This window comes from Euprymna scolopes, chromosome 5, assembly GCF_053919585.1.
Source record: "Euprymna scolopes isolate OS-2025 chromosome 5, ASM5391958v1, whole genome shotgun sequence".
Lineage (NCBI taxonomy): Eukaryota > Metazoa > Mollusca > Cephalopoda > Sepiida > Sepiolidae > Euprymna > Euprymna scolopes.
The window spans coordinates 151,459,512-151,465,251 of NC_136486.1; the positions used below are offsets into that span (position 1 = coordinate 151,459,512).

At 38.3% G+C, this 5,740-nt stretch overlaps 1 pseudogene; it reads right to left on the minus strand.

Annotated features, from left to right (window-relative positions):
• Positions 1-405: 405 nt before the first annotated feature.
• LOC145277342 (5S ribosomal RNA) lies at positions 406-524 on the minus strand (annotated as a pseudogene).
• Positions 525-5,740: the final 5,216 nt, after the last annotated feature.

The following is a 5,740-nucleotide window of genomic DNA, read 5'->3' on the forward strand; positions in this document are numbered from 1 at the left end:
TCGACCTTCTGCCTTCCTGAGCATGTTATTCAACACCAGCCATACCCATCTCCTTCTGCAGTTCCTTGCAGGATTGTCTTTTCGAAATCTAATAAACACATGACATGGCCTTACCGCTTCATTTATCTTTGTTTTAACAGTGGGCAGTTGATCTTCATATAGCCCGACTGCTTGTATCAATCTCTCCCTCACTTTCTTATAAGTAATGTGATCATTGTGTGTGAGTGTGTGTGTGTGTGCAATCAGCACCAACCCTATTCAGGGTTTAACCGGCTTTCTCCGAAGGAGGAAGTTTCATGGGAGTATGAAATTCACAAGCGTCCCCAGTCGCATGTATATCCCCGTTAGGGGAGATGACGACGTTAGGTTTTTGCAGCTTTTTGCAAGGAGGTGTCGACGTCCTCCTACATACAGCACCTGGACTTTCCAAATTGGTCACCCATTTTAGTAATGACCAGGCTCAACGTTGCTTAACTTCGGTGATCTGATGGGAACCGGTGTGTCAACGTGATTATGTCGTATAGATATGATGTGCATTGTATGAGATGATAATGTTCCTTTGCAAGTATCACCTCTCAGTGATTTGTATTCTTCTATCATAGTCAACTATTAGGATTTATGACACACACGGATACAAAAATATGGAGATGACTAGAAAGCACATTAATCTAACTCAACCTCTCGCTAGTCCACAATCTTTTACATAACGTTGCAATCTTTTACATATCTGTATGCGTCTATACGCATACATATCCACTTCCAGTATGGCACAGGATTGCAGCTTCATGCTCTCCTTCACACAATTTCTGTAGAAAATTATCACGTATCCTTCACTGTGCCTAACATTAGCAAAATGTCCATGAACAGAGTTTCTTTCCTTCAAAGTTCATATATGTGAAACACATTACCACGAACTTTAAAATATTTTTCAAATTCAGCGTCTGCGAATACTTGTCAGAAACCGTCCTCATGTGTTATCAATTTTTTTTCATTTGATTTATTTAATTTTTTTTACAAAGAAGTCACAACTTGTCAAGGCCCGGAGGCCACTCGAGGATAAGAGTTAATGCGTATACAGTTGTCAAGGAGAACATGTAATCATCGTTAATAGTAGTTTAGTAAATTGGATTACTTAAGGCATGGCTCATCAAGAATTTATTCACGTTGGACTTGAAGACAACCATATTGTAGTCAGTTGGAATCCTCCATGATCTTCTTCATTGCCCAACTGACATGCCCTCTATCTTATTAGCCCTTACCATCAAGTGGGTTATGAACTTGAAAAGTAGGGTTCATTAGTTAAATTAAAACAAAAACGGTATAACTCCAAATTGATCATGAGGATAAATCAGTTCTACTAATTTATATTTCACCAAGTTAAAATTTCAATCATTGTGTCCATTTTGAGGTGCTGAATATTTCACACATAAAACTCGACCTTATGTTTACCTTTACCTGTGTAAGAATGGAAAGTAAATCATAACTTCTTTAACCAGAGACGCCTAATTCCACCGAGGAAACAAAATTGACAGGAAATATGAGGTACGAGGTGCCCTAAATAAGTTTTTTTGTACAGGCATGTAAACTTTTTGTATACACTTGAAAATTCAGTATGTTATTGCTATACATCTTATGAGATGGCAGCTAACTTTTTATCATTTCAGCAGGAATTGAAATACACTCCACTAAAGCCCGATTTTTCAAAGTTGTTGAATTTCAAAAATGCAATATGGACATGAGGACACTTTAAAAGAACAATATGCAATAAAATTCTGTTTTAAAATTGGGGAAAATTGATTCGGAAACGTATGGGATGTTTCACACTTCTTTTGAACCATCTTTCATGAATCGAAAATCAGCTTTTGTAGTAGAGTAAGAGATTCAAGGAAGACAGGGAGTCTGTGAGAGATGATGAAAGGTGTAGGAGAAGTAAGGAAGTCAGAACATCAAAGTTGATTAGCCAAATAAAAATTTTCATTGATAAGGACCGTCGTATGTTTATAGAGACAATAAGTGCACAAACAGACAAAAGTACATAGAAGCTAGAAGTAACGTTAAGAAAGAAATAGCGACAGCTTAGAGGGAATTTACGGAAACCACTAAAAAACGCATCGAAGCACAAAAATTAGGAACTCGTGACTTCTGGAAAATCTACAACAGTGTAGTAAATAATGGGCAATCAACGATTCCCCCACTAACCAACAATCACGAGGTTCTTTGCTCAGCAACCGAGAAGGCTAACATGCTTGCCAGTCGGTTTGCCTCCAACTCTACACTGGACCCTTTAAACCACCCCCTACCTGACTTTCCTATGCGGACAGACGCCAAGCTAGACGATCTGGAAATCACCCCTGCTCAGGTGCATGCTATCATAAAAAACCTTGACACTTCCAAAGCATGTGGACCCGACCTCATCCCAGCAGTGCTATTAAAAAAGTGCTCAGCCGAAGTAGCTCCAGTTCTCTCCAAACTCTACAACAAATGCCTTAATTAATCTTGCTTTCCGAGCTGCTGGAAAACTGCTTCTGTGGTACCAGTATTCAAGAATTCTGGCGAAAGAACTGACCCATTAAATTATCGCCCTATTAGCCTCCTCCCACTTTTTGCCAAAATATTTGAGACCTTAATTAACCATGCTCTAGTCCAGCACCTTACAGATGCTAAACTTCTGACCGACCATCAATATGGATTTAGACAAGCCCGTTCCACGGCAGACATCCTCACTGTAATCTCTGAACGCATATACCATTCACTGGACAAAGCGGGAGAGGGCAGAGCGGTAGCTCTAGATATATCTAAGGCTTTTGACAGGGTATGGCATGAGGGTCTCCTCAGGAAGATTAGATCTTACGGTATCACTGGTAGAATACTTAACATAATTAAATCCTTCTTAGATAAGAGAAAAATCCAGGTTGTCCTCGACGGTCGTACGTCTAAACAATATAATATAAATGCCGGAGTGCCCCAGGGATCTATCCTTGGTCCTCTGCTGTTCCCGATATTCATAAATGACCTCCCCGATAAAATTGCCTCTGAGATGGGTATATATGCTGATGACACCACACTCTATAGCAGGCACGACAGGAAAACAAATGAACATATATCTAAAGTAATGGCAGAAACACTGGAGGATGACCTCAAATCAGTAGTGGAATGGGGACAAACATGGATGGTAACGTTCAATGCCACCAAGACAAAACTGGTTTCATTCAATAATTACAGGAAACCTTCTCTACCACCTATAGCAATGGCCAACAACTCTTTAGCTGAGAGTACGTCTTTCAAGCTCCTTGGCCTAACGTTCACAGGAAACATGAGCTGGAACAATTACATCGAGGGCATTGCCAGGGCCGCTGCGAGGAAGGTGGGCTCTCTCTACCGTGCTAGAAAACTTCTAACACCCGAAAGTATCCTGTACCTCTATAAGGCCACTATTCGCCCATGTATGGAGTATTGCTGTCATATTTGGGCCGGTGCATCGGCTACTAGTCTCTCTCTCCTTGACAGGGTTCAAAAGAGAGTCGCAAATCTGATAGGCCCTAAACTGGCATCAAAACTTCAGTCTCTGTCCCATCGTCGAAACGTTGCATCCCTCTGCCTGTTCTACAAGTATTATAATGGTGAATGCTCTGAAGAACTGCAAGCACTTGTGCCCCCACGACGTGAACACCCTCGACAGACCCGACAAGCTGCAAAATCCCACCCCCACACTGTAGAGATCCCTAGATGTAAAAGATCGTTCTACTCCAGTAGTTTCTTCCCCAGAACTGCTAGACTTTGGAATTCCATTCCAGGTCACTGCTTCCCCAACTGTACTGACATGCATAAGTTCAAGTGCAACGTGAACCAACATCTCGCTGCCCTAATCCCTACATAGTGCCCCAGTAGATGTTTCCCCTGATAGTAGCCCCCTACACCAAAGTGGCAATGTGCCTTGTTTGGGGTGAAAATATAAAAAAAAAAACAAAAAAAAAAACAAGTTGATGTCAATGTGGAAATTGTTCACACAATTTTTCGCGAGCGACTAAAGAACAGGATACACTATATTATATTATGTGTCGATACGTTTGGCAACAGTAATCGTACGTAAATAAAAACAATGAACAAAATATCCGCATTTATTGTCAACAATGATAAACTTTAGACATATGATGCTCTTCCCATACTTTCTAAAAAGATTCATTTATATATGAAACGTTACTAATCTTGTATGATATTCAAGCAGATAAATATTTTTGTATTCATTTATATGCTACTAACAAGGAAACTTGGCGTTGTCCGGGATTCAATTATGATTAAAGAATGTTCCATAATTCCAATAATTTTATTATTATCGAAATTGGTGAAATTGCCCATTTTTCAATCAAATCGATTGATTGCTTGCGGTCTACCGGGAGAAGGCCGCGTGTCCCCTGCAGTAACTTTGTCCACAATAATGGAAGCTTAAAGTTAGGGGTTTCTTTTAATGAAACTAATTTTATTGATATCGTAAAAATGTATATTAAACTTGTAACAGCTACATGCTAAGTTATAGAAAGCAGAAAGTAGTCATTGTGATTGTTTTCGTCAGTTTCGAAACTCTTGATTTCCTTATGTTCCTTCTTAGTTCTCACATTCCATGAGCAATATTTCTGACAAATGGGAAAAAAATTGCTGCTGCTTTTATGAATCGAAATATATCCAACTAACTCCTAAGGTTGGCTAGTTTTTGTTAGCTTGAAGTAGTACTTTTAGCTCCCTTTTACTTTTAGCTTCATACCTTGTCTTGAGCGATTTCGACACACTCTAAAAACATTCGATTTTTTTCTGCTGGATGAGTGTTCAGGAGACGCACAAACAGATTGCATGTTATTCGAACCATCTGTAGACATAACAATATGAGTTACAATAAGGAGGAGAATTACTATACTCGAGGTTAAAATCTATCCATATAACGTTCGTCGTTGGCTAGTTTTTAACGTCGAATTAGTATTTCAGCTCTTTACATCAAGTAGCTTTGTCTTGAGCGATTTCTAAAGTAAAATACACTTATTATTTCTGCTGGTAAAGTGTTATTCGACATGGCTAGTGTTTAGGAAAGCTTTAGACAAATTATGCACGTCATCAGTTAGCAAAACTGTTTGATTTTTAATATTAAATGCTCGCAGAGTACAGTTGACAAGGTACTTAACGTTTTTACTTATAGGTCTTCGCAATGGGATTAAAGTGTAATATCTTAACAAACCGCAAAAAAACAAAAACAAAAAAAAAAACGGCGAGTGTCTGTTATTTAAAAAAGTTTTGGAGGGTTTTACTTAATTTTTTTTTGTTCTTAAGCCAATCTTTATTTCCTTCCAATAAAATCTTTGTGTATATATATGTATATGTATAAAGATTTTAAATTTTCAAATCAATTTGAAGATATCTTAAGCAATACAATCCCTAATGTAAATGTGGTATTGTGGAGATAATTTTAGTTAAGAGTACGATAGGCATTTTTATGATTTCTAATCAAGGATGACCAACGACACGCATTTCTCCTACAGTTTTGAATGACGTGTTCGTAATTTTTGGTAGATATTAATTATTAATATTTTTGCAAATAGATATATAATATCTGCATGTCTTTGGACAGATGAAAAAGAGATCAATTTCCGACTGAAGCGATTACAAAAAATTGTCTTATCTTGAGTGCACATTTTGGGGTGCTGAATATTCCCAACATAAAATATTCCGAGGCAACCTTTCTGTTTAAACGTTG